This window comes from Lacerta agilis, chromosome 12 (genome assembly GCF_009819535.1).
Source record: "Lacerta agilis isolate rLacAgi1 chromosome 12, rLacAgi1.pri, whole genome shotgun sequence".
Lineage (NCBI taxonomy): Eukaryota > Metazoa > Chordata > Lepidosauria > Squamata > Lacertidae > Lacerta > Lacerta agilis.
Window position 1 is genome coordinate 26,232,685 of NC_046323.1, and position 21,252 is coordinate 26,253,936.

General features: G+C 44.2%; 1 protein-coding gene across 2 annotated transcripts in view; it reads left to right on the forward strand.

The window, feature by feature from the left end:
• Positions 1-19,791: 19,791 nt before the first annotated feature.
• The window catches only part of DGKB (diacylglycerol kinase beta), a 223,250-nt gene continuing 221,789 nt past the window's right edge, over positions 19,792-21,252 (forward strand). For both annotated transcript variants that reach the window (XM_033165554.1, XM_033165555.1), the window contains exon 1: positions 19,792-19,882. The gene's annotated coding sequence lies outside the window, so the exon portion shown is untranslated. The remainder of the gene's footprint in view (positions 19,883-21,252) is intronic.

The window sequence follows — 21,252 nt, forward strand, 5'->3', positions numbered from 1 at the left end:
AATAGGACTTTGAGAAAAGGTGAAATTTGATTTAAATTGGGAAACAACTTCAACTGGTACTTTAATACAAAAGACTTTCTGTGGAATTATCTAGCAACCGACAATAAGCTCGGTGTTGTTTATCCCTGAACAGCTCTCTGGCTCAGAAAGAGAATAAGTTCATAAAGATTCTCTCCTCTCAACTTTAGCTTTTTTATAGACCCAGGATTCTTTTAGATGACTTTGCAGGAGGCTGCTAGAGGTACTTCTTCTAGTTTCAACAAGAAACTCCTTTCATACTCCAGATCAAGCAACGCAGAAGTGCAGTAAGTCTCCCAGTGGCATGGACCATTCTGGCTGGAGCTGATGGGAGTTTGGAGCATACGAATGGCCACAGGTTTCCCTACCCCTATTTTACAATTCTAGTCATCTGCCACTGAGATACAAGAAACACACAGCCAATTATGCCTTTGAAAATCTCTTAAAATTACATCCACTGAATAATATTTTTGTTGCACCATTGCAAATATACTTCTGCATTGCCAACATGCCTATTAACTTTTGCTGCTCAGGAAAGGCAATGTGATTAGTACTACAGGAAAGAGCAGTCATAGAATCATAGAATCATAGAGTTGGAAGAGACCACAAGGGCCATCCAGTCCAACCCCCTGCCAAGCAGAAAACACCATCAAAGCATTCCTGTCAAGCCTCCGCTTAAAGACCTCCAAAGAAGGAGACTCCACCACACTCCTTGGCAGCAAATTCCACTGTCAAACAGCTCTTACCGTCAGGAAGTTCTTCCTAATGTTTAAGTCACTCATGGTGGGATATTTTTATTTGCTCTCTATATACGGTTTGCTCTCTATATACAGTTTGTATTTTGCAAGTGCCACATGACCATTGTTGTTGTTCTCTCTCTCTCGCTCTCTCTCTCTCTCTCTCTCTCTCTCTCTCACACACACACACACACACACACACAAAAGACGAGCCCAAGACATTTCATTGCCTTGGATAAAAGATAAGATGGCATCCCTATTTGACATACATAAGCTGATCAATCTGTAGGCAGAATTTCCCACCACATCAAAATAGCTGTAAGGTACACAAAGCAGTTCTCTGTTTCCCTTTCTCTGTGGCTTCAAAATTTCCAGAGATGCTTTATCTCTACAAGTGATGTATAAGAAGCAGCATTCCTATATGTGAGCAGGGCTCAGATCCTGCAGCACTCTACGGTTCCCACAGGCACAAGCGAGATACCTCCTTGCACTGCTTCCTCAAACTTTCCTGGCACATAAGAGAAGAATCTCTGCAAGGCAATGCGACTCCTTTCCAATTCTTCCCAGAAATTCAGGAGGATTTCATGGCTGATGGTACTTGGAGGCTGTTCAGAAATGGAGGAAATTCAAAAGAGACACACTTCCGCTGTCTCCCATTTAGGGTTATTCACCAGCGTAGCCAAGAAAGCTTTGTACAAAAATCGGGTCTGAAGCCAGATTGAAATGTGACCATATAATCAATGAAAACTTGAACTGGCCAGCCATAAGAATCAAGGATAAAAAACAACAACACATGGCTCTTTTACAGTCCATGCCAAATGTCTGATCCGCATCATCAGGCGGCAATAACTGAAACTAATCCTAGCAATGAGCCAAGGCCTTGGTACAGACCCTGTCGCCAAACAGGAATTTTAAGTGTGAATGAATGTGAGAGATTTCATCGGCAACGTGTTTTAGCAAACATGTCCGCACAAGTTGCTGAGCCATCGAGATTCTCTGCAGAAGGCCTGGGCATAACTAAGTCGTGAAATACGTGGGGAAATTCTGCTGGATGACACTATGCAGACGCAATTGTATGAAGTCTTTGTACAGTAGATTAAGGCTGTGCACACACCATACCCTTCAAAACACATTCAAAGCACATTATTTCCTTCAAAGAATTCCAGGCACTGCAGTTTACCCCTCATAGAGTTATAATTCCCAGCAATTCTTAACAAACATTAGTGCGGAGAATTCTTTGACCAGCGAAATGTGCTTTGAACATTCTTTAAAGGGATGCTACGTTGGACACTTCTTAGAGGAAGTTTTTAGATTTCAGATATCTAACAATTAAAGTTTGGCAACTTTTTATTTTTTAAAAAAACCTTGAATGTCAATTACTGGGGAGCAAAAGTTTGCTTTGGTTGTGGGTTTCCTAGAACTATCTAGCTGGCTACCATGAGAAACAGTGGTTAGATGAGATGGGCACTTGGGGTGCATTCAGATGTTACTTTTCTTATCTATAATGCTAGTGCTCCTGAACCAGTAATGTTACTTTTACTTTGCATGACCTGCTGCATTATGGAACCGCGGCTTGACAGTAATGCACTGCCGTGCTATGCTAAATTTTATTCACACCAGTGTGTGTGGTGTGAGACGACAGAAGATGTCATTGGACACATGCCACCACCCTTTATGCATGCTTCAGCCCCCCCCCCCATGACTCACCCATGAAAACAGCAGGAAAGAACTATATGAGGCAATAACACCCCACATTTCATCACATGCTGTGAGCCATGAAAATGGCGGGAACATTTCGCATTATTTCCCAGCATATCACAGTTGCAAATGAATTCCCCCCCCCCCCCCCGGAAGCAGTTGATATGGAAATGAGTGTTAAACTTCCACTAGATTCCACTGAATTTTACATTGTGTGAAAGATCACATAAATTGTGGAAGTGAGCTGGTCAGGAAACACAGAGGAAGTGGAATAAAGTGAATGCAGCCTTGGTGTTACCCAGCAGCCTTCTTATGTTATTATTTTTCATTTTAACAAAAAACTTTAAAAAAGGTTCACTAATAATTGCAGTATCTAATCTGAACAAAGATGTGAGGAGCAATGCAGAAATGTCTAAACACTGAAGGAACATTGTGTAGCATTCCTTTTGGAATCAACAATTTTATTTACTTATTTTTAGCCAAATTGCTGTGCTCCTTGATGTCACTGTCACTATGACAACATATTGATAAGAAAGGACTAGTCACTCTAGGCTACCTAGAAAAAAAGATTTGTCATCTACATTTTTGCATAAAAGAATAAGAGCTACTGTGTGAGAGTTTATTGACTACAATGCTGGGTGCCTCGTGGTGAACAGCAGCAGTGACTGCTCGGAATAAAAATAACAAAACCTGCTTTTTGTGAGAGGTAAGAATCTATTCAACCTAACTGTTATTATTTTTACTCCAAAGCAATCACAAGGGAAGTAAGGATGAATATTGCCATCCTGTCGGATGCTTAGTTTTCATTCCCCAAAATGTAATTTCTACATTACTGTTCAAGCTAATATTCTGTAGAGCAAGGTTGGGGAACTGAATGAAGCCCTCCAGAACTATTTAGCTGGCCCTTGGTACTATCCCCAGCTACACAACCTCTCTTAAGGCCATGCTCTTCATTGCCCCTGCTCAGTGTCCTCCGTGAATGTTTGTGCTTGGCTGGAAGATTTCCTTGAATGCTTACTTGCCTGGATGGAAGGTGCGCGCGAGTGAATGTGGAAACTAACTGTACAAAAGCAAACTTTGCATGCATTGCTCCACCTATTTTTTCTCTTTCCCTGCCCATCACTCGCATGTGGCTCCTGGAATGTTTCCAGTAAGGGGATGTGGCTGTCGAAGTGAGAAAAGGTTCCTCAGCCCTGGTGTAGAAGATGTTTGAGGAGATCTAAAGCCTGCTTTTGTAACTACTGTGGAAGTGAACATTGATGATCTTAGCTCATGTATTTTTATTCCAATTTTTTTTAAAAAATGCACTTCAACCTCTAATTTCCTTTTTATTTTATTTATAGCAGGTTACAATATTAACTTTTAATGTGCGGAATCAGAGTCATTAAAGTTCTAATTTAAATTCAATTTTGCAAGCTCAGGTTCTCCCCCCCTTTTAAAAGTGACATCCCCCCATGTTAAAAATATTATAATTGCGCTGGCAAAAGTATATTCCACTTCAACTGCAGAATCATCCTGCTCCTATTTTGCTTTCCTGTGGTGGCCTGCCAACATTATGACACTTGCTTTTTAGGAATATGCAATGTGATTGTGGCATGGGAGTATGATTATATAAATGCTGTTTTCCCTGGCACTGTTTGAATTCTTACTGAATCTAACCTGAGTCCCAGCCAACGTTGTTGGAGGGACTGTTTATGTCTCTGCGTTGGCTGTCTCTTACTGCACAAGCCTAATTAGTTAAATATACCCGCAGTGTGCTGACTTGGTTTATCTTCTTGACTTACTTGTTACAAAAAGGAGAGAAATTATCAATGAAGGGGAGAGGGAAACCTGACCCTCTTGTTGCCATTAAAAAAAGCTTTAACGGCAAATATATTTAGCCGGTGGGAAGCACATTCTGGTCCCATCTGTTGGCAATAGGAGTAAGGGCCACTGGGAGATTGCACCTGCTTCCTCCCAAGGAGACATCATGGCAAGGAGAGAACCATTTGACTCTAGCTCTTGGTCAAAGAAGGAGCAGCTGCAGGGAGCTTATTTCCCTCCACCCTGCTTCCCATTGCCATATGGTTGGCCCATGTGTGAACAAGAATGCTGGACTGGATAGACTTTTGGTACAATCCCGCAGGGCTGCTCTTAAGCACTCTGGGACCTTGGACCATTGGTCCATCTGTCGTAGTATTGTCAACATTGACTGGCAGTAACTTTCCAAGATTTAAGATAAGGTTCTCTTCCAGCCCTAACTGGAGATGCTAGGGACTGAGCATAGAATCATAGAATCATTGGATCATAGAGTTGGAAGGGACCTTGGAACCTTCTGCATGCAAAGCAGATGATCTACCGCTGAGTTGCAAAGATAGAGTCGAAGTAACCGCTAGGCTAAGCTGGCGCTATTTTTTTTTTAACCCACTCGAAGAAGAAGAAGAAGAAGAAGAAGAAGAAGAAGAAGAAGAAGAAGAGTTTGGATTTGATATCCTGCTTTATCACTACCCTAAGGAGTCTCAACGCTGCCAACATTCTCCTTTCCCTTCCTCCCCCCACAACAAACACTCTGTGAAGTGAGTGAGGCTGAGAGACTTCAGAGAAGTGTAACTAGCCCAAGGTCACCCAGCAGCTGCATGTGGAGGAGCGGGGACGCGAACCTGATTCACCAGATTACGAGTCCACCGCTCTTAACCACTACACCACACTGGCTCTGCAAAGTGTCATTTGACCGGGGCTGCTGACTCAAAATGATGTGTACTTTGTCCTCGTTGATTAGCCTGTCGACTAAGACCCTCCAAAACAACACACACGTATGGGGTTTTGTTTTGACTATTGCAGTCTGTTTTGAGGATCACTTTGTGGATCATTCAACTGAAAGGCAGGCTATAATTCAAAATAATAAATTAACTGTGCAGTCCTATATGAATATATAGGAGACCATATAACACCAGTCCTGAAAGACCTACATTGGCTCCCAGTACGTTTCCAAGCACAATTCAAAGTGTTGGTGCTAACCTTTAAAGCCCTAAACGCCCTCGGCCCAGTATACCTGAAGGAGTGTCTCCACCCTCATCTTTCAGCCCGGACACTGAGGTCCAGTGCCGAGGGCCTTCTGGCGGTTTCCTCACTGTGAGAAGTGAGGTTACAGGGAACCAGGCAGAGGGCCTTCTCGGTAGTGGCGCCCACCCTGTGGAACGCCCTTCCATCAGGTGTCAAGGAAATAAACAACTATCTGACTTTGGTCCAGCACTCTGTTCTCACGGTGGCGATCCAGACACTTGTAGGGAAACGCACAAGCAGGATTGGGGCCCTTGAATACTCTCCCCTCCTGTGGTTTCCAGTAACTGGTTTCCAACATGTTTGCTTAGACCTAAGTACCATCGTTTTCAGTGATGCCTACTCCCAGTTGAGTGCGGGGAAAATAATTCAAATGTCAATGAAAGATGAAATACTTTATCTCATATGGAATCAAGTGATGTTTTTGCCCAATCTGAGCTTGCTTTCTTTATTTCACCTTTGTGGAGAGATTATTTTGAGTGAGAAATAAACATGCTTTCTATGGCTTGTCATTTCTTGTATGTTCCTCCTTATTAAACTGAAAGCAAGCAATGGAGTCATTTCAAAACTACAACTAAAAATAACAGTAGTAGTGTATACTATAAACTCCAGGTGGTTTGTAAAGATTAGATTACGATGATGATTCAGACAGTACCAACTGCTGTTTCAGCAGAGCTGGGGAAATTGGGCGGGGGGGGGGATCTAGCTTGCAATCCTAAACTGCTTTTCTGGAAGTAAGTCTTATTGAACTCAATGAGGTTTATTTCTGAATAGGCATGCATAGGATTGCACTTGCAATGTATATTCTCTCTAGAGTGAAAGGCTGCCTCGGCAATAGGAGTATCAATGCAAGCTAGCTGTCATACGGTGGTCAGTATTTCGAATGATGGCTGTTGCTACATATTAAACCTATAAGTAAGCAGCAGCTCACCATGAGGGCTGGGTTACTCCTCCTTGCTGTTCTTCTCACACACCTTCTCCAGAGTGACCCTTGGAGCCAATCCTCAGTGGCTGAATCACCTCCTTTCACTCTGATTGGCCCCAATCAGCACAAAAGGTGAGAAGGCTTCCCTGTGGTTGAAACTCTTCCCTTTCATGTTGATTGGGCAGCTTTAAGATGCTGGAGACAAGAACCTTGCTGGGAATCTGCTACAGAAACACTAAAGGGTCTTTCATGTCCCCATGACTCTGGATCATTGCACCTCTTATGTTTTGTCATTGTATCCATCCTCCAAAAGCAATAGGGAGGAGGAGGACCACCCGTGCTTACAACGTACTTTGGAGAGTCCCCACTTTTTGCTCCTGGCGAGGAAGGTGGAAAGTCCCTGGGAGCATGCAGAATTCTGTGTGCAATGTCTTGGATTCTGGCTTGCTCCTTTCCAGCATGTGGGGTACCATTGTATAAATAAATGTCTTGAGGTTGGTGGTATCACACCTGCTCATATTTATCATCTCATCATCATCTCAGGACTTGAAGAACAAATGAGACATTGCCAAATGCAAGAGGTCTATCATCATATGGTTATTGGGTCCCTTAGGTGGAAGATATAGAAATTCAACAACAATTGGAATCTTGCATAGTAAATTCCTAGAAGCAGAGAAACGCAGAAGGCAAATTCTCAACTGAAGGGATCTTGAGATGGCTTAGTCTCAGAGATAAGTTCCTCAGTATGTCTTGGAATATTACCTTGCCAATCACAAAGTAATTGCCAGAAATTGTTGATAGAAATAACTAATTACTGTACTTTTCCGTCTATAAGATGAGGGTTTTTAATTTTAAAAATTGCTTTAAAATTAGCCCTTGTCTTATACATGGGTAGTGCGGGGGGGGGGGGCGATTGGTCTTAGCTGTAAGCAGGAAATTCTCAGCATGTCTTTGGCGACGGGGCGCCTGATACATGGGGGCGTCCTATAGACGGAAAACTATAGTAACTCCCCCCCACAGAGTGATCATAAATTTGTATTCCCATTTAGCAACTGATATGGGCATGGGGGTCCTGATGCATGTACAGTACACCTCATCTCCTAGGACAGGTTGTTGGACTTCAACTTCCATCAGCTCCAGCCAGCATGGTCAATGGTAAATGATGATAGGAGCTAGATGATAGGTTGCCTAACAGCATCTGGAAGACCCCAGGTTCCCCATCTGTGCACTCATAAAAACACATCTCTAAGTGCATTCCTTCAATGTATGCAAAGCTCTATATGTCTGTCACATAAGTTGGCTCAAAAAGCATCTTCAGGTTGTTTGTGCCCGCCATTTTTGTTGGATGTCTATTGTAGGAGACCTGCTGAGTGCTGGAAGCTCCTTACCAACTGCATGATGGAGATAAGCATTGAGTTGAATTATTTAGCTGTTTCATGTACAGTGCTTGAAAACATTGAAATAACAATGTTTAATTAATGGGGGAAACAGAGCATTGTGGGGGAGTCCCAAATGTACTGATTGTTAAATCTAAAGAAAGAACACCATTTGATTACAGACTTTTAAGCAATTATGTGGACCTTGAACCAATGCTGGAGTTTCTAGGTTGTTGCTTGCTAACATGTTTTAGATAAACACAAATATCAGGTGTTGAAGTGATCTGGCGAGTTCTTAGCTTTGACACTGTTAGTGTCATCTGTTGGGGAAAATTAAATAAAGAATCACAAATTAGAAATGGAAATAGAATAGGCTTTTTAAAAGCTTGTTTATTTTGAAGATTAAGAATGAGTGAATAGAAGACCCAGCTTAAGCTTCTTCTAAGTCAGTTCATGAAATTATTATTATTATTAAGGGCTACAGGCTTGGGGCTTTTTTGATGGCAGGGTGGGAAGGTTTGAACTGAAAACAATAAATGAATTTTGTAACCAGAACAGCATTCTTGTGATATATCACATTATTTTCCTCTCTGGATATGTTCACCTAGATGGTCTCCTTCTGTTTGATAGATGTTGATCTTGTGTGTTTAAATGTAGAACTCCTTTTTAGAACATGGTAGGTGGGGCTGGCTGAACTAACCATTCTAACCGAATTGTATTGATATTTCTAAATCTTTAATAAAACTGGCTGTCCTGGGAGGGTTCCTTCATTGTTCATTGCAATCAGAGTTTTGATGAAATTTACAATTTTAATTTTACTGGCTTCTATTTCCACGTTCCCAGTGGGATGCTTACTGCAAAGATTCTCCAAACCAGAGCTATGCATGGACTTCAATGCCTACTTATTCTTCTTTAGCATTTTATTTTACTACTTCATCTGCTGAAACAGAGGATCCCTTGTAAGTGGCAAGACTTCTGTGCAATTGTGTCTCTTGTGTTTGTTATTATGCTAGATAGAACCCACATGAAGTAAGGGAAACATGACAAAGTCCCATTGGAATTATCAAGGTCTACGTTTACAATTAAGCACATTTCGAAGCAAGGAACAGTTTGTGCTTCATGTGGGTATTGCAAAGCGGAACAGTTAAAACTTGTAAAAGCATTTTTCATATTAAAAGTGCTGTTGGAATACTCTCATGGTTCATTTGTTTGGCTGACCTGCTGTCACCTGTGTTGGCTGGTGTCTATTGGAAGGGCAGGAGGCGGGGAGGCCAGTGATAGGTGGAGCCGGAGTGAATAACAGGCAGAACCAACTCATTCACATTTTGACCCTGTCTTTGTCTCTGTGGACATCTACAAAATCAACACTGAGATTAAGGAGGAGGGAGCCAGCAGCCAGGGCCACCCCCTGGGCAGCTTGTTAGAAGGAAGGGTGGTTGAAAGCACATTGAGGTTGGTGGGGCAGTGTCTCATTCCACCTAACAGAACAAGCTCCACTGTCTACAAAGAAGGAATATTTCAGAAAATTAAAGAAGTAAATATCATCTCAATAAACATGGTACACCATTCTAGGGAAAAGGGGATGGTTGGAACTATAGATAGATAGATAGATAGATATGCACAAATTAGATTTCTGTTGAGAGAATGAACCAACCTTCCTTTGCATATCAATACCCGATCCCTCCCTAGGTGAAATGATGACACAGGACACCAGAAATAAGGTTAATGGGCATAAAAGGCCACAACTTTATTGGTTACGAATTTGAGCGGTATTGGCTTAGGCATTGGAACTAGCTAACAAATATCCGACTCCAGCACGTTGTGCTGGCAGTCCGGGAAGGGTTAACCACCTATAGGTGAGGGACCCTGCTGCTGCACATCAGCTAGGGCCTCACCCAGTGATCACCGGATTGGGGCGTGCCTTTGGCCCTCACCCACCGTGGTTTCGGACAGGGACACGCCCCCCGGACTCATTTACTGACGTACCCTTCAAAGCCTTGGGGGGAGGTGATGGCCGAACCTCCCCCCCCCACCGTGATCCTAACTGGGATAATCCAATGCCTAACCGCCAAACCAAAGTTGTGACGAGTTGCTACAAGGTAGGCGAAAAACCACCAGGCGGAAGCCAATTTGCCAAGTGGGAAAATTCCTACCAGGCCCCTTAATGGCGACCAACCGTGGTCCATAGCAAGGTCATAGCGAACCTACCTAACGGGGCGCTAAGGGGCGCTGCCTAAAGGGTGGGAGGGCGGGAAATCACGCAGAGGGGAGCAGGAAAGAGGGTGAGCCCTGGGCGCGCACCGGCTTAAATGGAGCCGGCCACACCCAACAGCTGAGCCGGTTGGTCAGCAGGCTGGGCACTGCGCCCAGGGCTCAGCCAGTGGGCGCAGGGGATGCCATCATCCCCTGCACACGTGCTGGGCTCGTGATGATTGCAACTCCCCCTCCTCCCTAAAGGGTCGGAAAAGGATTTCTGCCAAGGCCTTTTTTGAGCAAAATATCTGCAATGGAAGAATTACCACCACCACCCTTTTAAGAGGAACTACAGAGAAAAAGAGGGGGGGATATGACACCCACTCACAGACTAGCTCAGTTAAGTGCTAAGCATTGTTATTTTCAGAGACTCTAAAAAGAAATCCATTTTCCCCTAGAATTGATTATTTGATCTGTCACTTCCTTGACAAAAGTGATAGGAGATTTAAAAACTATTGATTTCTCTATTTTTTTATCATCTAAGCATAATTAGAAAGAAAAATGTATGATGAGGAATTTTCCCATATTTGTGTCTAACTAAAAAAGGCCGAGCGCTTCTTTTACTGCTCCATAAATATCTCATTGGAGATGGACAAGGTGCTTGAAACACATCCAACAGCTCTGTATTGTCTACACTGGCAGCAGCTGTCTAGAGTTTCAGTTGTGTTAAGTATAATTGGTTTAATTCACACAGAAATTGTGAATGCCTGTGTATTGCTGAAAAGGCTTTAACATGGGGATTTCCCATGGACTATATTAAAGCCAAGAGGTGGTCTCTGAACTCCTTGATAATTAACTATTGTTTTCTGCTAGCTAACACATGAGTGTTTAACCTTAGATCACATGAGAGGTATTGAATTGAAATATCGCCATCTCGGAAGGGTGGTGGCTGGGGTCATTATTCTCAGACTTGATGAGAGTGAGGACATAAATGAAGCTCTCCAGGTAAACAGCTTAAGGCAGGAGAGACAGACCTTTACTTTTGAGTCTGTTTGGATTATTTCATACGGAGTGGAATATTATCTTATGGAACTGTTTTGATGTATCATTCTGTTTTATTTTGAAGAAAGTTCGGCAAGTGAAGTTTGGAATAATACCGAATGGATCTGGGCAATGCTTCATTTCCAAAAGGAGTCAGTTTTCATAGAATCATAGAGTTGGAAGAGACCACAAGGGCCATCCAGTCCAACCCCCTGCCAAGCAGGAAACACCATCAAAGCATTCCTGACAGATGGCTGTCAAGCCTCTGCTTAAAGACCTCCAAAGAAGGAGACTCCACCACACTCCTTGGTAGCAAATTCCACTGCCGAACAGCTTTCACTGTCAGGAAGTTCTTCCTAATGTTTAGGTGGAATCTTCTTTCTTCTAGTTTGAATCCATTGCCCCGTGTCCGCTTCTCTGGAGCAGCAGAAAACAACCTTTCACCCTCCTCTATATGACATCCTTTAATATATTTGAACATGGCTATCATATCACCCCTTAACCTTCTCTTCTCCAGGCTAAACATACCCAGCCCTCTAAGCCGTTCCTCATAAGGCATTGTTTCCAGGCCTTTGACCATTTTGGTTGCCTTCTTCTGGACACGTTCCAGCTTGTCAGTATCCTTCTTGAACTGTGGTGCCCAGAACTGGACACAGTATTCCAGGTGAGGTCTGACCAGAGCAGAATATAGTGGTACTATTACTTCCCTTGATCTAGACGCTATACTCCTATTGATGCAGCCCAGAATTGCATTGGCTTTTTTAGCTGCTGCATCTCACTGTTGACTCATGTCAAGTTTGTGGTCTACCAAGACTCCTAGATCCTTTTCACATGTACTGCTCTCAAGCCAGGTGTCACCCATCCTGTATATGTGCCTTTCAATTTTTTTTGCCCAAGTGTAGTACTTTACATTTCTCCCTGTTAAAATTCATCTTGTTTGCTTTAGCCCAGTTGTCTAATCTGTTAAGGCCATTTTAAAGTGTGATCCTGTCCTCTGGGGTACTAGCCACCCCTCCCAATTTGGTGTCATCTGCAAACTTGATCAGGATGCCCTCAAGCCCATCATCCAAGTCATTGATGAAGATGTTGAATAAGACTTCATGTATCCAGTCACTTCAAAATGCACAATATTAATATGTGGTTGTACCTGGAGATGCTAGGGATTGAACCTGGGGGGCTTCCTGCATGCAAAGCTGTAGCTCTACCAGTGAGCTATGGTCCTTACTCAGCCAGCATTTGTCAAAATGCTGTTGAAATGCACTGTAGTGTCATAACAGCTGAGGAGCCAATTGCCTGTGTTAAAGTACACCAACACCACCTTGTTTGTGGTACTAGTGACTCACTGAAAGGCTTTTGCTGATTCTCTCTGATCATTAAAATACAAGAGCACAAAATTACTATAATTCGAGGCTTAAATGTATGACACTGCACTGCCTTTTTTTGCTTGTCTGTATTTGGGGCTAAAAAGGTTAGATTTCTATAAATAGCACACAATCCAATAATCGGTAGAGTTGTCTGTCTTTCGCTCCTGGGAATCTTCAGCATTTTCTTTTCTGGATACCAAGCTCAGGAGCTTTAGTTAACAACAATTTGGAAGGAAGAAAATAAATCCTGGATTGATTGCCTGCCACTTTGCATTTCTTACTTAAATTTGCCAAGCATCTGCAGCATTGTTTCATACCAAAGAATACCCAGTTCTCTTGGAGAGGGTGTTGGGGTCTTGCATTAAATCATGTGTGTGTTTCATTGTATGCAAATTATCCTTACAGGCAAATCTGTGGCCTTTCCACATGCCCAAGAAAGGGCTCTATGGAGTTTTCCTAGTTTATAGGTTATAGCTTTGATCCTAAATGTGCTTATGTAGAAACGAATTCCACTGCAATCGTTTGACCTGTGACAGTAAGTGGCCAAAACACATGGCTGGCATATGTGACACCAGAATATGTTCTGGCTGACAAACCTTTTCTGTCTCTTTCATTAAGGTCTTTGTGGCTGGGTTGTACTAAAACCAGTCACCTCTTTGAATCTGAAAAGAGAATTTGGTAGCTCCCACCTTTCACATATTCGGTGCCTATGGGAGCTTTCCTACTGGAGCTTATAGCAATTTATGAAGGCTGTGACTTAGTGGTAGCTCTGCATGCAAAACACCCAAGTTTCAATCTACTGGTAGTGCCGGTAGACCCTTCTCTGAAATTTAGGAGAGCTGCTGCCAGCCAGTGTAGCTAATGCTGAGCAGGATAGCCAATGGTCTGACTTGAAATAAGGCAGCTCCCCATGTTCAGGAAGGTGGATTCTTGTGAGGTCCACAGCAGAAGAGGACCAGGCAAACCTCCCTTCCTGCAGTGGTCCACCCCTCAGTGCATTAATTATCATTTTCGTTTAAAAAAAGAAAAGAAACACTGTCATGATTCCAAGTGGGGGGGAAATTCCTTCCAGTAGCACCTTAGAGACCAACTAAGTTTGTTATTGGTATGAACTTTTGTGTGCATGCACACTTCTTCGACTACAGCAGACCAACACAGCTACCTACCTATGATTCCAAGTGATATATCTTGCCTTGTTTGGTCCTGATAGTGCTATACTTGCTGTTTGAAAATGGTGTGAATTGGTTCTTAGCCTCTGGGTGTTGGTCGAAGGCTCTTAGATGTCCTGTGACAGATGGGTGTTCATAGGAAGACATTCTCCTCTTTCTGCCAGGACATCTCTATCTCTACTACTGGTTTGCCTTTTGGACAGCTATAAATAAGACTTCTAAGACTCGTGTGGCTAGTGAATAAGTCCCAATGATCTTGAAAGCAGCCATACAATGAAAAGCAATTAGAGATGACTAATGTCTGTGCATCAGAGATGCTATGCTATAAAGGCTTTGGTTTTTCTTTTTAGGCGAGAACCAATGTGCAGTCTGCAATGAAGAACCCCCCCCCCCTTGGGTTAATTGCTGCACTGGGCAGGGAACATTATTTTTATTGAGTACTGGTGAGGAGTTAAACCTCCTTTTCTTGGCGTGTTGTGGTGCTGATGAACACACACACACATTGTGTTAAAGACACAAAAGCAAGCACAGACAAAGCTCCATGCTGACCATTTAATGTAATGTGTAGTTGGGCTCTAACCTAACCTTGAAAACCAAACCCTAAAAACTAACATTAAGCATATCAAACAGGATAAATGGGTGCATGTTAATATGCTAATAAACATACAAGTGAGGTCACTGCCAAATGCACTTTTCTTCAGTGATAATTAAAGTCTAAGTGCTGCTGTACCCCTTTCAGACTTTCAAATTCCATCTATAAATACATATAACAGGAGTCATGTCTGCTGTCCCCATGCTGGACCCCAATGTGTTGATCAGCTTTGTGTACATTTTGTACCTGTGAAGACTCAATTCAAGCAAGGCCCCTGCTCCCCGCCCTTTTTATACTTTGCATGCTGATTGCAGCATCTGAGCTTGATGAGGCATGTGGCCCTCACCTGTTCTGAACCTACTCCAGCTGAGGAATCACACACCTCCCATAGCTAGCCACCCCCACCCCTCACCTGGCCAGCTACAGAGCTGGGCTGTGGGCTCCTGCCTGTCTCAGCCTCCTAGAGCATCCCTTCGAGTGCTCCCCATGCCTCAGAGCCTGCCATGTTCATGGAGACAAGGGCCCTCTGGTACTGGTGGTGGGTCCTGCTTCTCTGGTTCCTGTACACTGACTCCCATCCCCGCGCCATCCTGCATCACCCTGTAAGTACTTCCTACACCAGCCCCTCCGCTCCCACCCCCCAGCTTGCCCCAGTGTGTCCCAGTCCTGGCTACACCCCTCTCTGGGATCTTCCTCCCCCACCCCCCATTGTCCTGCCAGTTCATGACAAATAGACAAATCTTTGATCAGTTTGAGTCAATGGAGCAACAACAGCAACAGCAAAATGGCCTTCCCCAACCTTCCCACCATCCCTGATCATTGGACATGCTAGCTGGGTGCACATTTCAAAGGACAGCTACATTTCACTTCACGTATTGTTTCAGGAAATGCAAATTAGTTAGGTTCACATTAAAATGCAAACCAAACTGAATTTCTGCCCCATTGCTGCTTCCAGCTGAGCCTATGCTTGTACAAACGGTGTGCCCCATTTGTACCCCACACGTAGGGCACACATTGCATGGAAAGAGACTACATGGATCCAGCTTGTACCCATGTATGATCTATTCAAAAATCCTAATGAAGGTTAGAGTCAGGGGCAGCAGCTGCAATCTTGCTCTGTCCCCTTAAGCCTGATTTGTATGTACCATGCCATGTAGGCCTTATGTTATGGGCTAATCATCCATATTAATGAACAATGTGTAATAATCTATATCTTTTATACGTATTTGGCTGCTCCTGTACTTTAAAAAAATGTTTTGAAGAGTATCTGTGGGGCATTGTTCTTAAATGTACTTTTATTTTACGGGAACTCTCTGAACAGTACTAGCCTTTCTGATTTAATTTGTGATATCAATAAGTTTTTAAGCACAGAGATTGACCTTAGTACATTTGGAGGAAGGTTAGTACATGTTGGAGGGCTAGAAAAGCTATTGCACTCTCTGTTTTCATTTTTAGGATATCGGCTTACAAATTGTTGTCCAACAAACCTGCCTTTACTGCACATAAGTAGGCTATAAATAGCCCCCCAACTTAGAACAGTTTCAAAAATGCTATTGATTTGTATAGAATGGTGATCTCGGTGGGTGCTCTAGTTTGATATATGTCATAGGGTGATCCTTAACCTTGATGAACCCTGCCAAATAATCTACCAGCAGATGGGTTGATGCAAGATTATTTGGCAGAGTTCATCAAGGTTAAGGATCACCCTATGACATATATCAAATTGGGGCAGCCCTCCCTTAGATCACCATTTTGGGGGGATCTATGACCCATCAGCTGCAGTCTGGGCATCCTGACAGAAGCACTTCCCCCTAGATCCCTTTAATGGGGTACCCTGATTCCTTGGAGTGGAGATCATATGTAATTGGCTTCCTGATACCTGTATCTGGGTCTGGAGGGTGGTGGTGCCTCTCCCAGATTCCCAGCCTTCCAGCAGCTTGCATACATGGAAGTAATAACAGGGGTTGGGCAACCGGAGCAATTTCCAAAAGAATGTGGTTGCGGCTACATGCAAGGACATGGTCTTGGCAGCTAACCCCCATTCCTTATGGGACATGGAGTGCTGCAGGACATCTTCCTCCCATTCATGAGAGAGGTGCGAGCCTACCCCAACCTGTGACCTAAAGACTTCACAAAAATTCCATGTCCTAGAGTATGTGCGGAATGTGGAAGGAATAACAGGACTGTAATACTCTCTGCATCACGGTGCACCTCCAAGTGCCCACAGGATCTCGGGAAAGGGCTCTGGCTGAGCCCTGGGTGCCAGAGATTGAAAGCGATCATGCTGAAATCAAGGCAGAGCTTATGCTCTGCTGTCATTGGCACAAAACAGCAGTTTTGGAACAAAACTGGCTGAAAAGAATATGCTAGCCTGCAAATACTGGAGCATCAACTGAAACTGAGGCCTGAGTGTGGCTGACTTTTATTGTTAGGGAGTGGACCAGGGGGAAGAAATTCCCCCTCTGGTCCAAGTATGGCTGGTGGAGAAGGCTGCGCCAAAGTTCGAAGGTCACCTACCTGCCATAGGCTGCGTCAGCCCGCAACTGGCAGTAAACATCCACTATTTCTTTAAAGTCACTATGTTCTAATATTTATATTAATCCCGGAGAAGGGAGGGATAATTATGAGCTACGTATTTGCAAATATGCTTCCTCTAGGAAAAAAAACACACCTCCTGAAATAATTATGGCGGGAGAAACATTATTATTTTTAGAAGCGACAAATCATTAGTGTACTTAATTATATACTTGATGATTGTGAATTTTAGTCCAGAAATTGGATTTAAGTTCATACATCTGTTAATGGGCATTAAATCAACACGCAGTTCATGTTGGGTTTTGACAGGGTCCTAAAGTCCTCCTGTCTCCTTCCCAAAGCCTAACTGGTGCTTTCCCAGCTTTGGGAGAGCTTTAGGACCCTGCCAGAGCCTCCTGCCCAGTGCCTCCCTTAGCTGACTTTGGGAAGGCAGCGCAAAGACTGAGGGGGCATCAAATTTTGGCCCCTGCTCACCCCACGTGTGACGAGGCAGTGTGCAGCACATGGATTCCACGTTGAAGTACTCTTGCGGCACACTCAATAGGAAAAAGTTGGACCTCCCTGGGTTAGATGGTTGAGTAATATCCCGGCAAGACCCAGTATCCCACTCCTGACTGACTCATACGCCATGCCAGCCACACTTCATCCAACTTGCGCATCCTGAGGGGCTTCCCTCCTCCATTTACCTTCCACTCAGAGCTTGAGAAAAGTGTCAATGGGCAACACTTCTGGTAGCACCAAACTCTCTACCTTGTAAGAGTTCCATCCTGAGGCTAGCTGAAACCAGATTGGGTAAAGGCGAGGGTAAAGATCCCTATGTACCATCCCAACAACCAAGAAACGGGATTTTTATGTATTTTATTGAATGGTCTCATCTTGATAAGAAAAGAGACATATGGGGGTTGTTGATCAGTGTCTTAGCACCATGGACAGCAATTAGACAACAGCAGGGATAGAGTCTTCCATGGTATTATTAATTAAATTAAATTTATATACTGGCCTGCCTTCATCCAAGGATCACAGGGTAGTTTACAATATTAAACCACACAAATACATAACATAGTAACAAACAAAAATGAATACCCCCACCAGTTTAGAAGGCCAAATATTGTTCAGTTAGCCAAAGGCTTGGGAGAAGAGGAGTGTTTTGCCTGGTGCCTAAAGATACATAATGAACATAATGATGAATGCTCCAGGTAAGCCTCCCTGGGGAGAGCATTCCACAAGCTGGGAGCCACCACAAAAAAGCCCACTCTTATGTTGCCACCTTCCATACCTCTTGTTGAGGAGGCATGTTCTGTAATACATTTTAATCAGCTTCTAGAATAGTGTTTAGTTTCTTATTTTTTTTTAACAAGGCTCCTCATGTCAGAGTGCTTACATTTTTATTTCTAAAAGCATGATACAGACTTTTTAAATTGGAATGTGTGAAATGCTAGTCACAGTTAATGAGAATTGCAGGGCATGTAAATAAAAGTGTTTTCCATTTAGACATCTTGATTGCAGATTCCATAAGCCTATTTTGCAGCCTTAAGATTAGAATATCTGCGGCAAATGTTTATTTATTTAAGCACCCCATTCATCAGTCCCCAATAACAATCAATTCCCCCCCAAATAAAAACAGATTAAATATTACAATTCCAATGAAGCAGGAATCAATAAAGCTGCAAACAAAAGAACTCTAAAAACAAAACAATCATCCTGAAACAGAGAACTAGAGAGTAAAGCATTACAATAATCAATTAATAAAGAAAGCCAAAGGGATAAATTCCATAGAACTAAAACACTGTGTGACAACCACAGTATAATGAACAATATCTTAAGAGAGAGAAAGAGAGATTACATTATTTTAAAGAAGTCAGGGAAAACAAAATGGGGTTTGCCTGATGCTGAAAATACATTTAGGTAGATGCCAGACTGGACTGTCAGGGGGGAAAGCTAATCACTCTACGACCAAGAGGGCAGTGTCTGTGTCTGTTTAAGTAACCAGAGGCTTGGTAGGTGCATGCAAAAGATTTCAAGGACAGTTTGGTGCCCATAGGCACCACGTTGTCAACCCCAAGATTCCCTGCAACTTCCTAGAGACAAGTGGCCTGCAAGATTCCTTACTCTCCAATGCTGCTTCCCAGAGTTAGCTCCACTGAAGCTAGTAAACCTTTCTTCTGAACAGACATTAGGATTGCACTAGTTATGGAGAACAAGGCTCTCAGCTGCTAGCCACAATGGCTATATGTTCTTCCTCCACCGCCAGGGACATTAGGCTTCTGAATGCCAGTCTGCTGGGAACTGCAAGTGGGCAGGGCGCTCTTGGGCTCACATCCTGCCTGCTAGGGTTGATCTACTATGAAACTAACTAAGATTAAGCTTCAGGGCCCCTAATCCTGGAGGGGCCCCCAGAAGTGAATTTAGTCCACTATGGGTCTAGTTGACCCAATTTGAGTCACATGACTCACATGGATTTTTGTTGTTGCCTAAAGTCTGAGAGTCAGCAGCGGAGAAGTTGTAAAGTGTGGTGATCTATCATGGAACAACCCCATTGAAGAAAAGGTTACCCAGACCTCGTTGCTGGTTGCAAAAGGGGGGGCATAACAGTTCAGGCCCCCCCCATGTAGGTCTGCCACTGTGCCCTGCTTCCCACACAAGGGTGCCAACTTGAAGAAAATATTGGGGGGGGGGAGGTACACCCTGTCCCACATATTCACGTGACACAACACCCCCCCTCCCATTTGAATGCCCATCAACTCAAATATTTTGCGGAGGGGGGGGCAAAGGGACCTCGGTCCCTAGGAGTTGGCTGCTCATATCATATATGTTCCCACAGGAGCTGGCGAACAGGATGCCGGCCTAGACGGATCCAGACGATTCCATCATCTTCAGGTGAGGAGGCTGCGGCGAGCGCGCGGCGTTTCCTCGCAGCACCTGGCGGAGTAGGAGCAGCAGCAGCGACCATTCGGCGCCTGCCTCCTCCGCCGTCACGCAGCCGGCAGCCCCTTCCTCGCTGCCCCTGGGAGACTCCGGGGCCCGCGTCAGCCCTGCTCCGCCGCCTCCGTGTCCTCGCGAGGGAGACGGGCACGCGGGCGCGGGCACACACACACACACACGCTCTCTCTCTCGCTGCCCGGAGGAAAAGCGCCTCTTAAGGAGCCGAGGCAGCGGTGAGAGGGGAGGAGATCTACCGCGGCTGGCGGCCAACAGGTAAGGAAGGCAGTGGCGGCTGCGTTTTGGCGCGCTGGGCTGAGAGAGGAGAGCGTCGCGGTGGAGGCGTCCGCTTGGCTGTTCCCCAGCCCGGCTGCCCCCCGAGCGAGGGGGAGGCTGCGGCGGGGCGTCCTGCTCCCTCGACGAGGGCAGCCTGTGGCGCTGCCCCTCATTGGAGGCTTCCTGCGGCGGCGAGGCTAGCAAGTGCCTGCTAAGTAGGACTTGGGGTGCAGTCAGATACGTGTATGTATGTGTTTGTGTGTGAGAGAGGGTCGGGGTGCGCGCGCTATGGGTGCGCGAGACTCTGCTGCTGCTGCTGCAAAGCCAGAGCTTGGGTGCTTGCTGTGTTTCTGCCTAGTTGGTATTATCTCCTGTCTTCGCCGCCCCCGCTCGCACCCCAAAATAATAATCCGTGCTGTCCTGTAAGCGAGATGCATGCAATATCCTCGGTCTGCATTGCACCTGCAGCAAGTTAGCAAAATCCCTGCCTGGGTGGCTGGATCGATTGCAGCGTCGGGTGGCTTGGGGACAGCCTTTATTTATCTCTCTGTGTGTATGCGTGGCTGTTTGTTCGGCTTTTGTTTTTCCCCTTCTTCAGTGTATGCATGTAAACATGCCAAGGGAACCTTAGGAAGAAAGTTGTAGCGAGCAGCCTTGATGCTCCCCCATTCATATCTTTCTAAGTTCTACCTTTTTTCCAGCTCAGTGAGTCTACTCTAAATTTATTTGTGTCGTTGGGGTGATGTCATACGTGTCATGTTGGTTTATACTGGGTTTCTATATGCTGCCTTGGTGATACAAGCAATTTTTTAAATATAAAAATGTGTTTTGTCTGCAGACAGAAAGTTCTGCAGTGGCTGGTCACTAGAAACTTTACTTCATTTAAGGTGGCAGATTCTTCTCCTCCAAATGACTTGGGGAAATGTGATCCTTGTCAAAGTTATATGGCTGCTGTATACAGTCCTATGCCAAAGTGAACCTCACTGGGTGGAGTAGAACTTACTCCCAGGTAGTTCTGCATAGCACTGGAGCCTAGCATTATAATCTGCACAATTCAACTTTGATTGTACATTTTCCAGAGGACCTAGGCTATTGGGTGACTAACAAATACATTAAAAATGGGTCCCTGTGAGAATTGGTCTGCAGCCCTGTACAGACTAATCTAGGACTAGGAGCATGTATAAATGAACTCAGTGGGGCTTTCAGTGTGAATCAGAAGTACAGTATATCAGTGTATGGACAATTTGTGTTTTGTGCTAGTAAAAAATAAAAAAAATGAAGGATCCTTATTTAAGATATTTGAATTGTTGGTTTGTAAAAGGTGATGCACTTGCTAGGCTTTCTTTGCACTGATAAAATTCTGCAAGGTT